The sequence below is a fragment of the Aotus nancymaae genome, unplaced genomic scaffold (genome assembly GCF_030222135.1).
Source record: "Aotus nancymaae isolate 86718 unplaced genomic scaffold, 86718_ANA_hifiasm-v0.15.2.pri h1tg000006l, whole genome shotgun sequence".
NCBI lineage: Eukaryota > Metazoa > Chordata > Mammalia > Primates > Aotidae > Aotus > Aotus nancymaae.
In genome coordinates, this window is record NW_026988417.1 from 11,282,612 (window position 1) to 11,305,418 (window position 22,807).

Sequence of the window (22,807 nt, forward strand, 5' to 3'; positions counted from 1 at the left end):
CAGTAATCAAAACAGCATGGTACTAGTACCAAAACAGATATATAGACCAACGGAACAGAACAGAGGTCTCCAAAATAATGCCACACATCTACAACCATCTGATCTTTGACAAACCTGACAAAAACAAGCAATGGAGAAAGGATTCCCTATTCAATAAATGGTGTTGGGAAAACTGACGAGTCATATGCAAAATACTGAAACTGGACCCCTTCCTTACACCTTATACAAAAATTAACTCAAGGTGTAAAAAAAAGACTTAAACATAAGACCTAAAAACATAAAAACCTTATGAGAAAACCTAGGCAATATCATTCAGGACATAGTCATGGTAAAAGACTTCATGATTAAAACACAAAAAGCAATGGCATCAAAAGCCAAAATTGACAAATTAAACTAAAGAGCTTCTGCAAAGCAAAAGAAACTATCAATCAGCGGAGTGAAGAGGCAACGTATAGAATAGGAGAAAATCTTGGCAATCTATCCATCTGATAAAGGGCTAATATCCAGAATCTATGAGGAACTTAAACAAATCTACAAGAAAAAACAAACAAATAACCCTATCAAAAAGTGGGCAAAGGATATGAACAGACACTTCTCATAGAAGACATTTATGTGGCCAAGAAACATGAAAAAAGGTCATCATCAATGGTCATTAGAGAAATGCAAATCAAAACCACAATGAATACCATCTTATGCCAGTTAGAATGGCGATCATTAAAAAGTCAGGAAACCACAGATACTGGAGAGGATGTGGAGAGATAGGAATGCTTTTACACTGTTGGTGGGAGTATAAATTAGTTCAACCATCGTGGAAGACATTGTGGTGATTCCTCAAGGATCTAGAACCAGAAATACCATTTGACCCAGCAATCTCATTACTGGGTATATACTCAAAGGATTATAAATCATTCTATAAAGGCCTATGCATATGTATGTTTATTGCAGCACTATTCACAGTAGCAAAGACTTTGAACCAAACCAAATGCCCATCAATGATAGACTGGATAAAGAAAATGTGGCACATGTACACCAAGGAATACTATGCAGCCATAAAAAAGGATGAGTTCATACCCTTTGCAGGGACATGGATGAAACTGAAAAGCATCATTCTCAGCAAACTAACACAGGAATAGAAAACCAAACATCGCATGTTCTTACTCATAAGTGGGAGTTGAAAAATAAGAACATATGGACACAGGGAGGGGGCCATCACACACTGGGACCTGTTGGGGGTTGGGGGGCTAGGGGAGGGATAGCATTCGAAAAAATACCTAATATGGATGACAAGTTGATAGGTACAGCAAACCACCATGGCACCTGTATACCTATATAACAAACATGCACGTTCTGCACATGTATCACAGAACTTAAAGTACAATTTAAAAACAAAAAACAAAAAAATAAGTAAATAAAATAAAAGAATATATGAATTGCTACAATTTCATAGACCCCAAATTCTTGTTGTTTTAAAAGTCATGCTTTTAAATAGTGTTTTGGTTGAAGAGGCTCATCAAAATTGTTAGGAGGAAGAGCATCCATATTTTAAACTCTTGAATCCCTAAATCTAAAGTTGCTGCTTATTTCATCACACCATGCCTCATTAATTTAAAAGACCTGTTTTCCTCAACTTTTAAAATATATTTTTCAAAGTGGGCTAGTACATAGCCTCTATGCCCAGTTTGCCTAACTAGTCATTTCCATATGGTGATCACTGACATATTTTTAAGTCAGGAGCCATCAGACTCAAGGATCAAGAATGCAGCACAGCTAGAAATGTTTGAGTAACCAAGCAAATGTCACATGCACAATGGACTTTGACCATGAGTGTGTCCCTTAGCCTTCTGGTCAGCTGTCCCTGTTTGTGTTACATCTGTTAAAATGGAAAGTCTGAAAGAATTTTCTAACAGAAAAAATAAATCTGACTGCCTTCATTAAAATTCCAACACAGCATGGAGGGTCTAAGTGAAGTCTCCAAGTATTTTTACTATGTAACCTTCCCTGGATAGCAAACTGAAGTCAAGGAATTGGAGTGTTAATCTCAGGGGAATAAATATATTTCCAAGGGATTTGTATGTACTTGATTTTATTCTCTTTTTTAGAAAATATGCACACATCTCACTTAAAGTTTATATTTTAAACTGAGACCTCTTTAGCTTCTTTCTGAATTCCTAACATTGAACTTTTATGTTTCTAATGTATACTTATTTAGAACCCTCTTCAAGGAGAACTACAGACCACTGCTCAACGAAATAAGAGAGGACACAAACAGATGGAGAAACATTCTATGCTCATGGTTAGGAAGAATCAATATCATGAAAATGGCCATACTGCCCAAAGTAATTTACAGGTTCAATGCTATCCCCATCAAGCTACCAACGAACTTCTTCACAGAACTGGAATAAACCACCTCAAACTTCATATGGAACCAAAAGAGAGTCCACTTAGCCAAGTCAATTCTAAGCAAAAAGAACAAAGCTGGAGGCATCACGCTACCTGACTTCAAACTATACTACAAGGCTACAATAATCAAAACAGCATGGTACTGGTACCAAAACAGAGATATAGACCAATGAAACAGAGCAGAGGCCTCACAGGCAATGCCTCACATCTACAACCATCTGATCTTTGACAAATCTGACAAAAACAAGCAATGGGGAAAGGATTCCCTGTTTAATAAATGGTGTTGAGATAACTGGCTAGCCATGGGCAGAAAGCAGAAACTGGACCCCTTCCTCACATCTTGCATTAAAATTAACTCCAGATGGATTAAGGACTTAAACATAAGACCTAACACCATAAAAACCCTAGAAGAAAATCTAGGAAAAACCATTCAGGACATAGGCATAGGCAAGGACTTCATGACTAAAACAACAAAAGCACTGGCAACAAAAGTCAAAATAGACAAATGGGACCTAATCAAACTCCAGAGCTTCTGCACAGCAAAAGAAACAATCATTAGAGTGAATTGGCAACCAACAGAATGGGAAAAAATGTTTGCAGTCTACCCATCTGGCAAAGGGCTAATATCCAGAATCTACAATGAACTAAAACAGATTTACAAGAAAAAAACAAACAAGCCCATTCAAAAGTGGGCGAAGGATATGAACAGAAACTTTACAAAAGAAGACATATATGAGACCAACAAACATATGAAAAAATGCTCATCATCACTAATCATTAGAGAAATGCAAATCAAAACTACATTGAGATACCATCTCATGCCAGTTAGAATGGCGATCATTGAAAAATCTAGAGACAACAGATGCTGGAGAGGATGTAGAGAAATAGGAACACTTTTACACTGTTGGTGGGAGTGTAAATTAGTTCAACCATTGTGGAAGACAATGTGACAATTCCTCAAGGACCTAGAAATAGAAATTCCATTTGACCCAGCAATCCCATTACTGGGTATATATCCAAAGGATTATAAATCATTTTATTATAAGGACACATGTACATGAATGTTCATTGCAGCACTGTTTACAATAGCAATGACTTGGAACCAACCCAAATGCCCATCGATGATAGACTGGACAGGGAAAATGTGGCACATATACACCATGGAATACTATGCAGCCATAAAAAACAATGAGTTCGTGTCCTTTGTAGGGACATGGATGAACCTGGAAACCATCATTCTCAGCAAACTGACACAAGAACAGAAAATCAAACACTGCATGTTCTCACTCATAGGCAGATGCTGAACAATGAGAACACATGGACACAGTGAGGGGAGGATCACACACTAGGATCTGTGGGGGAGAACTAGGGGAGGGACAGAGGGGAGTGGGGAGTTGGGGAGGGATAACATGGGAGAAATGCCAGATATAGGTGATGGGGAAGAAGGCAGTAAACCACATTGCCACGTATGTACCTATGAAACAATCTTGCATCTTCTTCACATGTACCCCAAAACCTAAAATGCAATAAAATATATATTAAAAAAAAGAACCTACTATGTTCCTAGAAGTTAATAAATACTATCACTTATTCTCATAAATCTCAATCTTATGAGTTAGAAACTCAGAGGTTAACTATCCTTTCTATAACTATTAAATAATTGTGTTTGTCAGGCCTTTACCAGAGAAGCAGAATCAATTGGGCAGATCACAGGTGGATTGAATCCCCTAGGGCACAAATTTTTTACAGTAGCTGAGTTGGGTTCACTTGATTAGGTCAGGCCAAACAAGGATAATCTCTCTTCTGACCAGCTTAAAAACAACTGGTGAGGAATTTTAACTTCATCTGCAATATCACTTCATTTTGGCACCTACCTTAGTGTTTGTTTGCATAGTTAAAGATTGTAACTGAGTTGACACATTAAAAATCCATCAGAGTAATAGAGTTGACCCATATGGTGCTAAAACAAGCACAAATTTCAACACATCACATTGTCTCTTACAAAGTGGTACCCATTATTTTTTATCTTAAGGACAAAATACTTTTTTTACTAACAGTGACTTACCATGGAACTAATTTTCAAGGATGAAGTAGAGATACAAGGTGAGCCCATTAAAACTTATATAATGGTTTTGAGTAGGTTAAGGAGAACTCCTTTCAGATGAAGATAGCATCGTTTCTCTAAATTCTATGGCCAAAGAAAAAACACAGAATTTCTGGAAATAAGGTGTGATATGGTGATATGGTTTTCAAAGCAGTGAGTGCAATGGCAGACTAGAGAAGGAATAAGTATAATACGGTTCTTCGTTTACATAGTATGTAATATGTATTTTTAATAAGGCAAAGAATCACATCCTGTAACATATTTGGAATAAGTATTTGATCTGTTATCACCTTTATTATTAAATTTCCTGGAGATCTTCTCATCCTGTGTTCCACCTACATCTGTAGTGTTCTGAATTCAAACCACCTTGGATGTCTGCTTTTTCTACAGCAGATCCAAAACATTTCATTTCATCCAAAATGAAAATTTCAAGGCTCAGTAAAACGTTGATGCCAGCCAAAAAGCAAAGAAGAAAATGAATTAAAAAAATAAATAAATAAGACAATGTAAGAACTTCTGATATTAAAATAATAATAACATTAAAATCATCAATAATCTATGCCATTTAAAGTGAGGTCTGTAATGTTGCACTCCTAGCTGCATGAGCATCATTCTCAAATTCTAGCACAGCCATCACTAATATCAGGAATCATGACCCAGATCCATACAGGAAGGTGCACTTATGTGCACAGCCACATGTTTAAAAGTCCCCAGGTGTTTTAAAAAATTTTCTGCAGAGATTGTTCCAACAGGTGAAATTTTGCATCTGAAAAGAAGTCACACCATTTCTGTAGCGATGCCATGTGACAAGATAAATGGCACTTTCTATACATTTATGGTTTTTCCTGTACCAGTCTCTGGGACAGAATTATTATTATCTCCACTCAGAATTGCTTGCAAGGGCAGTATCCAGTATGCAGGTGCTACTACAAATAAGAAATAAAATACAAGAAGAAGATTGACTAAGACATCGCACTGCCCAGGGCTACGACAGGTAAGATCCTAGGAGGCAGTGCAATATGTAATAATTCAGGGCCCGGCATTTGGAGATAAAAAGACTGAGTTGGAATCTTTATTCTAAAACCAGTTCCTGGTGCTAGGAAAGTCACAACCTTTCTACATGTCTTAGTCTCTTCTTTTAAAAAGTGGGCTAATAAATCCTACTCACAGGATTTTATAACAGACAGCAATTATTTAAAAGACAATGCTATGGTTTGAATGTTTTCCCCTCCAAATTCATGTGTTGGAGCCTAATTCCCAGTGGAACAGTGTTGGAAAGTGGAGCCTAATGGGAGGTGTTTAGGTCAAGAGGGCTTCTCCCCAATAAATGGATTAATGCCGTTATAAAATTGGCTTGCAGGGGCCGGGCACACTGGCTCACGCCTGTAATCCCAACACTTTGGGAGGCCGAGGTGGGCGGATCACGAGGTCAAGAGATGGAGACCATCCCGGCCAACATGGTGAAATCCCGTCTTTTCTAAAAATACAAAAAATAGCTGGGCGTGGTGGTGCGCGCCTGTAGTCCCAGCTACTCGGGAGGCGAAGGCAGGAGAATTTCTTGAACCTGGGAGGCAGAGGTTGCAGTGAGCCGAGATTGCGCCACTGCACTTCAGTCTGGCGCCTGGTGACAGAGCAAGACTCTGTCTCAAAAAAAAAAAAAAAAAAAAAAAAATGCCTTTCAGGAATGTGTTTACTCTCTTTGGCTCTTCTGCCACAAAATAAACAGTGTTCCTCTCTCCAGAACTTGCAGTGTTCAAAGTGCTGTCTTGGGAGTGGAAACCAGGACTTCACCAGACACCAAACCTGCTGCTGCCTTATCTTAGACTTCCCAGACTCCAGAACTGCAAGAAATAAATTTTTGTCCTTTATAAATTGCCCAGTCTCAGGTATTCTGTTATAGTCGCACAAAATAGACTAAGACATAACTCAAGTACTAATTACAGCAATAATGCATTATATATGAGTTCAAGCAACATTCGCTATTATTATTTCCCCAATTAAAAGGAATTTAGGAGCCAGTTCAAAAAATGTTGAGCAGAAGTCGTGGGGCCTCTTCTCCTAGTGGCCTGAAACGGGGTTAGGTGTGACAGAGGACACATTTAGAAGCCATGTCTACTTGAGGGCCTGGTTCTCTGAAGCAACATGAAGTGAAAACCTGGAGACAGGCAGCCTGCCGATGAGCGTCATATTAACCTGCTCATTGAGATGAAGTTGGGGTTCTGTACAGAGTGGGATCTCTCGGAAGTCTGCTTTCTTTCAGCAAGAGTACAACACTGTACCCAGCCTGTTTAGGGTATCAAGGGGTGCTTAACAGTTGTTCTTGGAAGGCACATATAGTTCAAAAGTTCATTAGGTGGCCCCATAAATAGCACACCCTGTGCTGATTAATTGGTCCTTTCCTGTGAGCGGGCAAACAATGGGCAGGCTGCGGAAGTGGATGGAGAGGAAAGAGCCCCCTTGAAGGGGCGTTGGTTTCCGCCATTCTGAAGAGGTCCGTGGATGAGAGGCATTTCTGTAAACATTCGAAGATAGCTGCCAGGAACTCCTCTCCGTGTGGGCAGTTCACCATCTGAGATGAACAGAAAAGACATGACCAAAACCACACAGCAACAACGACAAAAGGAAGCTCCGAGGCAGCCTTCCCACGTGCCTGGAGATGGTGCTTTGTGGCTCTCAGAGGCCTACGCTTTCGCTTCTCTGAAAATCATTTTCTGTTCCCAAGCTAAACTTAGCTTTTTTCTTCAAAGCAAAAGTAACAACAAAATATTCTGTGTTTATGTGAGGCTGTAACAGATAGCAGGCTTGACCCTTATCTTTGTGAGTTAGTGAAAAAAAAAAAACGATCCTATGAACACGGAAGTGGTTAGTCTAGCTAACAGAATACATACAAAATATAAATAGAAGACACACACACACATATAGACGTTGATAAATCATATTTCTTTAGGATTAAAAGAGATTCTTTTAAACATTTAAACATTCTGGTACTGCTGAACTCTCCTACAATGTGCCTGTCAAATGATTTCCCAGCCTTGGATTACAATTTCCAGGGACAGGGAGCTTATTACTTCCCAAGACAGCTCTAACGGTTGGAAATTTTCTTTGCATGAGGTCAAAATCCTAATTCCTGGGGTTTCCACTCTTCGATTCATGTTCAACTCTGCATTTTGTTTCAGGTGGAACAAATCCAGAATGTCATAATGAGGCATGTGAGTGAGCAAATTTATTTCAGCTTCCTGTGTCTCAGCTTTTTCTTCTATAAAGTAATAATGATATCTACTTCATAAGATTTCTGTAAAGATTAAATGAGATCATCCACATAAAGGATTTAGCATCCGACTTGACACATGGTAAGTGCTCAGTAATATTGAGGTTTTCTTTAAGTTGTAAGCTTCATATGACAGTCTTTCAAACATTTCATGAAATTGATGATATAGGTTGTCATTGCAGAAATGCAATTTGAGATATAATTAGATTCTATTAACTTAATCCAACTCATCAAGCCTTTAGGTAGAATCTCCTCCTGGCCAGAGAATGAACTGAGTACTATGATGAGAATAAAGATTAATAAAGCACAATCCTGGCTTTCTATGAAAATCAGTGAGCACCCTCACGATTTAGAATGTAGTGTGATGGTGAAAAGGGTTTCTGGACATGCGAACAAAAGAGCAGTGAATTCTGACTCTGGGAGCCAGAAACATCTTTATATAGGAGGAAGTGGTGGCATTGGAGCTGAGTCTTCGATAAACACCCCAATGACTCATGTACCAATGGTCATTTTCCACTCTCCAATACATTGAGTAATGGCTGGTCTCACTGAGCAGAAGATGCTAAACCTAGAGAGCATCACGTTTCCTTGGAGGACCTGTTCTTCATATAGGAATGCCAGTGATTTTATGTCTTGAAGACAGTTGGGAAACATGGGATTAGTCTGGAATCTGAAAGAAAGAACACATAGCCCTGTGATCGCAGGGAAGTGGGCAAGATTCTCCACTCACTCTGCAAATTGATAGTATAGATTAAATGACCTCTAGATCCCTTCCATTTCCAAGAAGCAGGGCCTGCCTAGCTTTCCTCGGGAGTGCAGAGCCAGACACAGAAAACACAGTGAGTGTCAGGGTAGAGGGCAAAATGAAGGCAGAAACTGGAGAAAGAAATAGGTAGAGACTAGGAATTTTACATCACAAATACTTCAGAGAGGTTGTGGGTTGCGATAGTTTCTTCAAATCAATTTAAATCTAATCATAAGCTCCCTTGGGCTTGGATAAGGTATCAAACTTTTATCTGCGGTTGCTGAGGATCCTTTAGGCTTCCAGGTCAAAGAGAAAACTCTGCTTTTGTTTCAGTGCAAAGGCTGAAGCTACGAAAGGAGGTTAACTTCAGACAATCCTGCTTTTAGTCTTGCAACACCAACTGCCTCTAAAGAAAGGGTGGCCCAAGGGCTTAAATCAAAGTGAGGAAAAACACAGCAAGACAAAGAATAAAGTAGAATTTAATATCCCAGCAAAGTATTTCCCAGCAATTGTCTACTAGTTGAGTTGGAGAGCTGCTGAAATGCTAGAAAATTATTAGTTGTGGATCGTAAGGGGTTTCTGCAAAGGTTTGGGCCTCTGGGGTCTTGACACATCTATAGGTTGCCGCCCGCTTTCCTCTTCCGATTCAATCATTTCTCTTTTGACTTTATGTTGGGAAATGCCCAATTTTCTCTACACCTTCCTTTATTTATTTATTTATTTATTTTTCTGGTACTTGAGCCCTTCTTATGCAAAGCAAACACATATAACTGGTGTTCCTAATGTAACTGCAAAATGTTCCAGGAAATGTGAAGTTCTGCTCTGCTCCATATAGGAGTCAGTACCCCAAAGTGTTGGCCTTCTAACTTCTTCTGATTACATGTTCATTGTTCTCCTTCAGCATCATTTATTCGCAAACTCTAGGACCACCTTTGGTCCTGCTTCCACCAGGAGAAGTTTTTATTCTTTCCTCTGGTTGCTGAAGCCTTGCATGTGATACTTGCATTTTACCACTTTCAAATCACAGTTCCTCTCCATTTACAACAAGATATCCTTCATTGTCTCGAACTCAGAAGTTCAAGGATGTCTGAGAGAGGGCAATTTCAGTAAGGCTGCTGAGGTGCAAATGAATACATGCCCTTCTACCCAAGTGCAGATGGGGTGTGAGAGAAACAGGATATCTCAGTTTGGGGGATGAATCACAGGTATTGAACACTAGAAAAAGTTTTGAAGAAGTAATACTTTTGTGATGCTGTTATGCATTGTACCAAATAAAAGCAAAACAAAAAGTGCAATGCCAGTACACTCCAAGCACAACAGCAATCAGGATAATTACTGCATTATCTCTGCTGCAGAACATGAAACTATACTGAAGCAATAAATTGTTCAGCTATCTGTGAGAATTCAGTTGAGTCTGTCAAAAGAAAAAGAGAACCCAGAGTGCTCTGGATATATTTTAAAAAATTTTTAAAGCACATATTTTACTGTGTTCTGAAAGAAATCTTAACCACTGGATAGAATATTGTTATTTTGGAAGTATTTAAATTATTAAATTGAGTACGGATACCCCAAATGAGAGGCTATAAGAGACAATACTGGAGTTCAATGCTCTTAATAAATCATAAGAATAATAGTTTAACATTATTTTCCAAAGAGTCTGCAGCTAGTTAACTGGGAAAGGCAAAGACGAATTGCGTGGCCTTGAGCACATGTCTTCCCTTTCTTTGGCCTCACTTTTCTGATTAGCCAAGTAAGGGATCTGAGCTAGAGGTGATCTGAGGTCACTTCCAGGTCCACCATTCGCAGTGTGAAGGATATGATCATGAAGGTCTTTAGATTGATGGGATCCTGTATAGGAAATAAAGCATTTGGCCTCCAACAAACCACCTCACTTCACCCACACTCTGGGAAGGATGGAGGGTGGGAAAGGGATGTCCTACTCAGGAGATATCATAACAGTTTCATAAGATAAATACCTGCAATGATTCTTTTTCGATTCTTTCAACACTAAAATATTGGAAGAAATTTTGAAAAATTACTGCTAAACTTCCAGAACTGCTTTTATATTTTGTTAGACCCACAAAGGCCTAGGACAAAGACTTCTAAACTATAGTGTTGGACTTCCAAGGACAGGTTTCAGACTTGAGGGATCCCCTGGAATCATATGCAGATTTTATTTCCATTTGTTTGTCTATATGGTGATGTGCATAAATTTATATACATATATAAATTCACATAATATATAAAATACATATTATATATATAAATTCATGCATATCTACACATAGACACACAAGTGAAAATAAAATCTGTGTGTGATTTTAATATATTATATATTAAATATAATTTTATATATATTTATAATATATAACATAATTATATATAATTTTATATAAGTCATTATATATTTATATATAAGTTGCATATATATAAAACATATATATATATATGCAAATTCATATATTCTTCCCACTTCACAGAGAAAAGGTCAAAAGATTTTATTATATTTTTAAAGGAACCTGAGCCATTCAAATGTTTAAAAGGACTACTATTCTGGTGGAAGGTACAAAACATTGAATTCATGAGATGTGCATTCTCGGCCAATTTCTCTCACTCAATATATATGTAATTTTGAATATAACAAATGATTTCCTCTGAAAAATTAGAAGAATAGCACTTTAAGATCCAAATTATACTTATATTTTCCAAACAATTTTGAAATTGAATGATGTATAGATAGTGATTTAGTTCTTCTCCTTTCCTTTATAGATGAAGAAACTGGAGATCTAGTTAGCTAATGAAGTAACTGGCAGCATAGACGGGTAATAAATGCCCACTTCATCGGACTTGTAAGGCACTTAAAAGCAAACAGCAAGGGTTTATGGTCTATAGCTCTGAACACTGGCATAGAATATAAGCCCATCCTATAATTCCCAGCTAATGGAATAAACCACAAAACAATAAAATTATGCCTATTTTAAATAAGGCAACATTAGCATTTATGATAGACTGGGTTGTTACCTAGGAAAATCAGCTGAACAAAAACAATGTCATTGCCGCATTATGAATGCAGAATCTGACCCGGAATGGGAGCTCAGGAACTCACATTAGACCTTATGCTTAGTGAAAAGTAGAAGCTGTATTTAAAACCTAGACTTTTATATGTAAAAACTCTGACTTAGCTCTGTAATGTGTCTTTCATATAGCATCAATGTGAGACATTTATTAAAGTAGTATTTAATTCTAAATTATATTAGTTTTATAATATGAATTGAGTTCGCTTTGTGTACTTTCAAAAATAATGTATATTTCTCCTTTTAAGTCTTAAATAACTCATAAAGCATAAAATAGGAATAATTTTCTGTAATTTTTAATTGCTTCTTCTGTTATTGTCCTATTTATGTTTTCATTTTCTTTAGCCACTTTCAGATATACATGCTTTGAAAAAACAACCCACTCATTACTATTTATTGAAAGCCCCCAGCTGCTAGAACTACATGTGCTTTTATTTAGTTTTATTGTGTTTAGTGATGGTACTTGGGATAAAAAAGACAAGGACTACAGAGACTCTGCCTTCAAAAACCTAGTATTGAGATGGACAAATAAACTCGCAATTATAATACAGTGTGCTAACCTCAGCAGTATATTTTCAGGATAGCTTAGTATACTTTTTTTTTACAATTATAGATGATACATTTGTTGTATTACTCTTCTAGCCTCTAATTTGTTTATAATATTTTCTTTTGTTTTCTTGATTAAATTTGAAAATATTTGTTTTTCTCATTTAAAATTTGACATATATAGTTATTTTTGAATGATATAAATGTTCAACTGTTTAATCTGTTAAAAAAACTTTTTTTTCTCTTTACCTCTGAGCTTAGTGTGTCATTTGTTGTTGCTATTATTGTCATGCTTTTTAATATATTTTTCTATAATTATTTTTCGTCAATGTGTTTTATTTTTATAAATCACTACCTGGTAGTGCTTGAAGAAAGACTTTAGAACAAGGAATAATTCATATCTAGACCCCTAGGCAATTGATATTGGCAAAAATATAAAGGAGGAGACAGGCTGTTCTGCAGATTAATAATCATCGGGTTCTCTTCTCCTATCCTTTTAGATAATAACCTTACAATAGGCATTCATGCCCTGAAGAACTCTTCAGGAGGGGTTCTGCAAAGCTAGCTGTTAGCATTTACCAGATGAGTTGGGTTCTAACTATGACCATACTATGTAGGAGAAGAATGGCTTTGCTTCAGTTGTCCTAGCCCTTCAGCTTAACTCTCTGCTTTTGTGAAAAAAGTGAAATTCATAACCCCAACCTCAGAAAAAAAGATGTAATGCATCCAAAAGGGGTGAAAACATAGTCCACAAAGTCAGAGGTACAGCTCTACCTTATTTAAATCAAATTAAATATGACGCCTCACCCCAGCTTAGTGGGAAATCTAATGTCAGTCTATGTCGGACCTCACCATCTTCTGAGTGTGTTGTAGACGTCTGGAGGTTTAACTCTCAATTAGAGGAAGGAGCCAGGGCCTCTGACCTTCATGCTGTCCTGGCCACTGTGACACCCTCATTACCTCCAGCACTGTGGCTCCTGGAAGTCTGATGACTTTGCCAGCCATCCAGGGGTCTGCTGCAGAACAGAGATGATCATAATAAGGGAGAGTGCCAGTGCTCTTCATCCCAAGGGCACCTCCTTTCAAACTCACCACAATCACTCTCTCACTTCCCCTGTTCTGACCTTCTCTTCCCCGCCTTCTCTCCTTGCCCCCAGAGCTTCACTATTTCTGCCCCTCTTTTCAACAAGGATTGTTTCCAATGAGCCTAGACCTTTACAAAGAACAGAAAGTGACATTAATATCTGGGAATTTCTGCTTTTATATTTGTAAGAAATTCCTTGAGGTGAGGTATTGCTGATGACTTTTCCACAATTTGAATCAGGGCCACAGAAAATGTGGAAAGGACAAATATCAATGAAACTATGGTGATCACATTTGTCTTAGCACACATTATAAAGTGTTGGTTGCTCAAAAATGTAAAAACAGGTCTTCCTTTCTACAAAAATATTCAACAATTATTTAATGGGTATAGTATTTCCATTGGGATAATGAGAGTGTTATGGAGATGGATAGCAGTGGTGGTTACATAGCAAGGTGAACATACTTAATGCCACTGGACTGAACATCTAAAAATGATAAAATGGAAAAATTTATGTTTTGCATATTTTGCTACAATAAAAAGTAATAAGTAATTTCTCAATCATACACAAATTAAACAATTATTCAGATAACTAGTCAAAGACCTCCAAAACCTATTTCAACCTACCCACCGTTTTAAATGTCTTATTTTTGTATTCTTTATGTTGCACCATGGTGATGTCATGTGACATAGGTCATTACCTAAATGTTTCAGTGACTTACAGCAACTAATATTTGCTTCACGCTCATATCAAGTGCTTGGGTTCTGCTTTAAGCAGTGAATTCATTCAGGATGCCCTACCCTATCTTCTCATTCTAGGACTCCCAAGGGGAAAGAATGTGACATTCTTAATTAAGGTAGGGGGCAGGAGTACAAGAGTGCTGGTAGACCTGGGAGAGACTTGCAGGACTTGCAGTGACTTTTTTAGCTTCCACTTAGAGAGGGCACATCTACACTTCTCATTCCATTGGCCAAACCATGTCACATGACCAAGCCCAACAACCACTGGGCTTGGTCATGTGGCATAGTCTTCTGTACAAAAGAGTACAAATCTTTTGGTAAAACCAAAATGTACTATTTCCAGGAGAGTCGAAAGGGGAAGTTATTGCTTTTTGAGCAACAGCAAAATATATTAGTTTGTTTTCACATTGCTATAAAAACTCCCCAAGATTGGATAATTTATAAGGAAAGAGGTTTAATTGACTCACAGTTCTATACGGCTGAAGAGGCATCAGGAAATTTATAAATCATGGCAAAAGGTAAAGGGGAAGCAAAGACCTTCTTCACATGATGGCAGGAAGCAGAGAGATAGCAATAGCAAGGAAAACTGTCGTATCAAATTGTCAGATCTCAGATCTCGTGGAAACTTGTTCACTATCACGAGAACAGCATGGGGAAGACCACCTCCATGACTCAATCACCTCCCACTATGTCCCTCCCTCAACATGTAGGGATTATGAGGATTGCAATTCAACATAAGATTTGGGTGGGGACACAGTCAAACCATATAAATATTGCAGTCCACATTTTCAGACACAGATAATCTCTTCCCTTCCTTCCAGAAACAAGATACAGTATCTCATCTAAAAATGGTACCAGGCTCAAGGTCCATCTTACAATGGTTTCCACATCAAATCTGAAGATGGCAGATCCTCTTATCCATGGACCTATGAACTAAAAAGATAGTTAATATTCCTCCACATGCCCAAAATGTGCTGGATGGAATGGGACAGGTTAACCACAATAAACACTCTCATTTGTAAAAGGGAAAAGAAAAAAAAAAAAAGAGCAGTCACCAGGCAGTAATAATTTGGAATTCTCCTGGGCAAACAGTGACCATCCACTGTCTTGGGATGGAAAAGGCTGCTTGATCAATCTCTGGTTCTTCCTGGAAGTAGCTCCCCATCCCAATGTTCTTCTGGCCCTTGAATCCAAGCTTTGCAATGTCTTTTCTCTCCATTATCATTTTTGTAAAGTTTTTAATTGACAAATAAAAACTGCTATGGTATAGACATATAGACATTGTTTTGAAATATGTACACATGTTGAATGACTAAATTCAACTAATTAACATATATTCTACCTCACTCACTAATTATTGTTTGTAATAAGAGTACTTAAACTTTATAGCCTCCATAATTTGCAAGAATACATACATAGATATTAACTCTAGTTGCTGTGTTGTGTAATAGATATTCTGAACTTATTTCTCTTAAGTAAAATTTTGTATCTTTTCACCAACACCCCTCAATGACTCCAAATCCCTGTAAACCTCTGGTAACCACCGTTCTACCCTCTACTTCCATGAGTTCAACTCTTGATATGGTTTGGCTGTGTCCCCACTCTCATCTCATCTTGAATTGTAGCTCCCATAATCTCCACATATTGTGGGAGGAAACCAGTGGAAGGTAATTGAATCATGAGACTGGGTCTTTCCTATGCTATCTTTGTGATAGTGAATAAGTCTCAAGAGATCTGATAGTTTTATAAAGGGCAGTTCCCCTGCACACACTCTTGCCTGCCACCATGTAAGACATGCCTTTGCTCTTCCTTTTCCTTTCACCATGATGTGAGACCTCCTAACCAGCCTAACTGTGGGTCCATTAAATCTCTTTAATTAATAAATCACCCAGTTTTGGGTATGTCTTGTATTAGCACCAAGAAAACTGGCTATACAACTCTTTTAGATTCCATATATAAGTGAGATCATTTGGTATTTTGGCTTTCTGCATCTGTCTTACTTCGCTTAACATAATTTCTTCCACATTCATCCTTGTTGTCACAAGTGGAGGATTTCCTTGTTGTTTAAGTCTGAATAGTACTCCATTGTGTATAGATACCACATTTTTTTAATCCATCCATCTGTTGAGACACTTAGGTTGATTTCATATCTTAGCTATCATAAATTTTGCTGCAATGAACATGGGAGTGCAGATATCTCTTTAATATATTGATTTCATTTCCTTTGGATAAGTACCACAGTAATGAGATTACTGGAACATATGATGCCTCTCTTTTTAACTTTTTGAGGAACCTCTATATTATGTTCTTTAATGGATGTATTACTTTATATTCAGAACAACTGTGTGTAAGTGTTCCCTGTGCTCAACATCCTCTCCCAAACTTACGTTTTGCCTGTTTAATAGTAGCCATTGTAGGCCGGGTGCAATGGTCTAGAATTATACCTGTAATCCCAGCAATTTGGGAGACCTAGGCGGGCAGATCACCTGAGGTTGGAAGATCGAGATCAGCCTGACCAACATGGAGTAACCCATCTGAAAATACAAAATTAGCTGGGCGTGCTGGTATGTGCCCGTAATCCTAGCTACTCAGGATGCTAAGGCAGAATAATCTCTTGAACCTGGGAGGCAGAGGTTGAGGTAAGCTGAGATCGTGCCATTGCACTCCAGCCTGGGCAACAAGAGCAAAACTCTATCTAGAAAAAAAATAGTAGTCATTCTAACATGTGTGAGGTTTGGCCATATCTAAGGGAGCATTGGACAAAATACCCTTCTTGGGGTACACACAGCTTTCTCTGCATGCTTCCTAATCATAGTCAATTGGGGGCTTGTGGTAGCAATCCTCAAAGAAGCCCTCTAAAAGTTGCACAGTATATTAATGACTCTGACTGCCCCTTCCATGTTGTATCAGGGTTAGTTCATGTGACCAACAGTATATACACTTTTCAGCCACACAATGTAATTCTATTTAGCCATTGAAAATAGTGCTTTAAAACTATCTGGAGATACCCAAATGTGTTTACAATTTACTTTTTGGATGATAAAAGTCAGGTTACAAAATACAGTATACTCTGATTAAAAGTAGTTAACTCTGATGATGGAATTATGGGTGATTTTTGCTTTCTTGTGTGTGTTTTCATTTTCTACATGTTGTATAATTAAGGTTATTTCATTTTTGTCAGAAAGTAATGTTAAGTATTCCTTCAAAGAATGTTAAGGATGCAGAGGAATTCAAAAGTCAGATGCTCTTTGAAATATCTTGGTGTACATAACAGCCTGATTGTAATTCTCTTTTTAATTGTCAAATATGTATAGCTTTAAAACCAACATTTTATAATACAAGTTTTAATTTTACTTTGTCATTATATAAGAAATGCTGTTCCTTGACTTTAACACTCTAACGCTAGGGGGGGGAAGAAACTGGAGTGTTTTACATGATTTAAATTTTGGCCACTGGTGCAAAAGCAGTGTCCTGAATACTGACCCTCACACCCTACAAGGGAGACGAGATGCTCTCCTCCTACATTGTCAAATGTAAGGCAACAGATTTCCAAGTGGCCCAGCTGCCTTCCAAACCCTCTGGTCAATGGGCCAGGCAGCTGACAAAGCTCAGTACACAACACTTCAGCCTGGGAGCTCCTTTGCAAGTCATGAGGCACATCTGTCTCAACACAGCTGAGCTCTTCCTGGGCTGTATCTACAAATTCCAGCACCAGCAGTGGGGGGCTGGCCCTATTCGTGTTTGCAAGGCTCTGGCTGGATCCATTCTGGAAATTCCCAGGGCCAGGTGACTTAGTCCTTTGTTAGTCTGTAGTTCTTGCAAATCCTGACGTGCAGCTGGCCTTGATCAGCCCAGTAAAGATGTCATGCGAATGTGTCTCCATGCACGCCAGCATCGTCAGCGAGGCGTGCATGGGGACATACTCACATCCCACATGTCCCATTGAACAGGGCCCCTCAGGAGCCAGGGGGAATTTGCTTTTCACAGTTGGCTGAGGGAGCCCCAAAATAGCATCAACTTATGGAGCTTGTGTTCTGAACCGATAGGGCTATAAACAAGTCTTAAGGAAGGTGGGAGAAAAAGTGTCTGCCTTTATTGCAAGCAAAGATCATCTTGGGAAATGTCACTTATATCTGAACCCCCAGAATCAGCCAGACTCATCCAGAAGTCATAGGTCATTTGGGACCAGAGCAGCTTTCCTGGGCAAGGCATAGGTTGCTGCACCTGAATGTGTACTAAAAAAATGCATGCTCCCTGCAGGAACTCAGTCCAATAGGGAGATGAAGAAGAGGGTGCAAAGGGTGGAGACCCACAGGCCACCCCAGGAAGGAGCAGGCCCTAACTGCAATGTCTGCTGTATGGAGAGATTGAGGGACCGAGCAGAGAACCTGCTGAAGAGAGGAGAACAAGGGTCTGGGCTTGGCTAGGCAGGACTTGCCCTGTTTCTTCCTCTAAACTCTCAGCTTCTCAACTCCGCTGTGGAGTTATGTCATTCCTGCCGACCAGGAGATGAGAGAGTGAGGGAGTAGAGAGCAGCCAGAGCATCAGCCTGATGGTGCTTTCAGCCTGTGGAATAGAACTTCTGGAGTGGGGAAGAGTACACTCATCCTCTGTAATTAAGAGTGACCCAGGTATTTTCTTAATGGAAACAGAAAACTGGAAGTCAGGAAGCCATGATTGTAACCCATGTTCTGGGCCTGTTTCCTCCTCTGTTCTTTGTTCCTACATTTAAAGAGTATTCATCTTGGACCCGGCACTGTTATAAATGGAACTTGGGTTAAAAAGATGGATATAAGAGCTGAGTGTAGAGGCTCATGCCTCTAATTCCAGTGACTCAGGAGGCTGAGGTGGGAGGATCGATTGAGGCCAGGAGTTAATAGGCCAGCCTGGGCAACATAGCAAGATCCTGTCTCTACAAAAAAAAAAAAAAAGTTAAAATGTTAGCCAGGGATGGTAGAGCAAGCCTATAGCTCCAGCTACTCGGAGGCTGAGGTGGGAGGATCCTTGGAGCCCTGGAATTCAAGGCTGCAGTGAACTATGATGGCATCACTGCACTCCAGCTTCGGAAAGAGAGAGAGACCCTAGGAAAAGAGAGTCTCTAAGGAAAAAAAAGGCCATCAGTCCTTCTCTGTGAGGCACAAGAGAGGTGATGGCCATAGAAATGCTGTGATTTCTAGAATCCTTTAAACCTTCAATTCTATGTATCATGTAGCAGCCGTCACAGTGCAGTGCAGCAGCACTAAGTCAAGGAAAAGATGGCGCAGCTTCTAAACCTTCTTCCTAAAAAGGTTTTTGGGCTTTTGAGAACAGCTTTGACTTCAGACACAGAACACTCGAGTGTCTCCTGTTGAAGGCAGAACCAACATCAAGGGTATGGAGAGGATGAAGATGTTCACAAAAGTGTGAAAATGTGGAAATAGAGAAGCGATGTAGAGGTTGGAGATGGGGCAAGAGAAGGGCCCAAGGAACAGAAACAAAATCTTCTATTTGTGAGAGTCACATTATTCCTGACTCAGGGAATTCCTAGCATTTAAGTTGCCAAATGGCTCCCACTCTGGCACTTTGGGAGGCCAAGGCAGGAGGATTGCTCGAGCCCAAGAGTTTGAGACCATCCTGAGTAACATGGCCAGAATACCATCTTAAAAAAACATTAATTTTTTTAAGTTACCAGATCAGTTCCAATCATAACAATAACTTGTTTAACATACTTCAAAGGCCTCTCTCTGATCTAAAACTCTAAATGAAAGGTGTCTAATAAGAACAGGTACAGTCCGATCCTACCTCCCTCTTGTACTTTCTCACCTTGAAATCTATGATTCAAAGGACCAGATGTCTTTCCCTTCTCTGGACAAGTAACAGTTTGCCTTTCTTTTTCTTTCTCTTATTTTTTTTTAATTCCATAGGTTATTGGGGAAACAGGAGATGTTTGGTTACAGTAAGTTTTTTAGTGGTGATTTGTGAGATTTTGGTTCACCCATCACCCAAGCAGTATACACTGCACTCAACGTGTAGTCTTTTATCCCTCACCCCCTTCCCACCCTTTCCTCCTGAGTCCCCAAAGTCCATTGTGTCATGCTTATGACTTTGCATCCTCATAGCCTAGCTCCACTTATAAGTAGGAACATAATGATGTTTGGTTTTCCATTCCTGAGTTACTTCACTTAGAATAATAGTCTCTAGTCTCGTCCAGGCTACTGTGAATGCCATTAATCCATTCCTTTTCATGACTTTCACGACTAAGTAGTGTTTCATCGTATGCATATATACCACAGTTATCCACTTGTTGATTGATGGGCATTTATTTGGGTTGGTTCACATTTTTGCAATTGCAAATTGTGCTACTATAAATATGTGTGTGTAAGGACAACTTGACTTTCTTCTGTATGTGCCAAACGTTCTCTCTGCTGGGAAACCTCACCACCCCTCTTCTGACCCCTAACCTCCTTTTAAGTTGGTTGCTTCCCTTCATACCTTAGGAATCTACTTAGTGTCTCTCCTAGGATGCCTCTGCTGACCTTCCTGACAATGCCTGAGCCTGGGAATGCCTGAGTCCCCTCTCCACCCCTCACAGCCTGTCCAGGTCCTTGCTTGTCACCTATCTCCTTGTTCACTGCATCCTTCATGATCCTGTGAGTCCGGAGAGGATGGGGCCAGCCAGGGCTGCCCCATCCCCTCACTATACCTCAGAGCTTGAAAAAAGAATGACTCAACACATATTTGGTGTTTCATGCCTGAATTGTAGGCATTTTTCTTAACCTTTAAAATAAGGCTGGAATTGCGGGAATAGGAAGAACCATGATTTCCCCGTTTCACAAATGAGCCAACTGAGAAGGAGAGAGTATAAGTGGCAGGTCTGAGTTTAAAGTTTATTAAGGCTGGACGTGGTGACTCATGCCTGTAATCCCAGCACTTTGGGAGGCTGAGGCGGGCAGATCACCTGAGGTCAGGAGTTCAAGACCAGTGTGGCCAACAGAAACCCCATTTCCACTAAAAAATACAAAAAATAGCTGGATGGTGGTGGGAGCCTGTAATCCCAGCTACTCAGGAGGCTGAGGCAGGAGAATCGCTTGAACCCCGAGGAGTCAGGCTGTAGTGAGCCAAGATCGCACCATTGCATTCCAGCCTGGGCGACGAGCAAAACTCCATCTCAAAAGAAAAAAGTTTATTAAGATATGGGGCAAGAACTGTAATGTGATCTTTTGTGATTTCCAGTTGTTCACCATACTCACCTTTTGAGAAAGAGAGAAATTATGTTCAATTGTCCCATGAGCATCCTACAGGATATGAAAATAAAACCCCTCAAATGCTAACTTCCTTCACAAAAGTTGACTTTCATGTAATCAGCTCATTTAAACATGAAAACAATTATATATACGTATGTGTGCTATATACACACATACATATATAAAGCAATTATATACACACATACATATATATACATGTGTGTATATATACATATATGTATATATACGTATATGTATATATGTGTATATATGCTATATACATATATAAAGCTATATAGCACACATACATACATATAATTGCACACATACATTCATACATGTGTGTGAGTGTATTTACAGTATAACCCATATGATTTTGAGCTTTTCCAACAAAGTCCTATAGCTCCTTGAGGAGCTCTGACCTTTTACTCTGCTGAGATTTCACACTATGTTCTGCTCAGAGTAACACATTTTGCCAGATTCACTTTTAAGCGCTACCTATAAATTTTCTTAACGTATTTATTTGGTGTCATAAATTCTAATTATTATAAAATTTGCAACTACCTGTCACTAGGTAATGTAAAAGTAGTAGCCAAAGGTACATTTCAAAATAATGCATTAGCCTAAGTTTCATTCCCTTTGTTTGCTGAGAAAAATTGGTATTCCCACTATGTGAAAGATGGTATGTGCAAGTACTCTGCCAGAGTCTTAAGATACAGTTTCATTTCAACCTTACAAAGTGCCCTTTGTGGTAAAGATTATTACCATCATTATACAGAAAAAGAAATCAAAAATTGAATTTAAGTGAATTTAAGAGGTTAACGTGTCCCACGTTTTATCAGCAGTATTTGGCCGAATTGAAATTTAAATCCAAGTGAACTCTCAAGTCCTTGCTCTTTCCTTTTCTTTTCTGGAGTTGATCATGCAAACTTGATTGTGCTCTGTTCATAGTTCAGACATCAGGTACTTAGATCTACAACAGAAAAAATTATGTGGAGAGAGAATTGTTGGGAGAATACCCAAAACAGGATTCAATGCCCAGATCTGGACTGCCTCCGCTAGTTGACCTTGAGAGTTAATGATTCTTCATGTACAAGGAGGCTGTTCACCCAGAAAGGCAGCTAAATCAAGATTGATTTATGTGGGCACCTGGGTTCTAAGCTGTTTTCCTTCCCCTCCTGCCATGCTACCTTAGATAACTGACTTCACTTCTCAGGGTTCCCATACACATCTACGAAAGCCTGCGCCTGGAATCCAGTGATCTGCAAAGTGCCTTGCTGCTACAAAATTCCATCAGTTTTAGCCCACAGCAACATATCTCTTATTGTTGTTGTTGGTATTAACTATCCTCTTATCACTGAGTTTCAGTTTTTACTTTCTTCCACGTATCTCTATTGTACATCCTCAAGTCCACCAATTAATGAAGCATTTGGTCTGTTTTCTGTTCTTTAAAATAAACACGAGTATGTGCTCAACCTGCTGGCAGGCACTCAATCTGTTGTGCTGCACTGCATTTTTGAAAAATATGCTTATCTTAAACTCCTGTCTGTTTCTGAACACAGACACGTACAGATGTGTCTTTCCCGGGCAGCAGGAGGTGTTGTTCATGGCCAACCTTTTTGGTA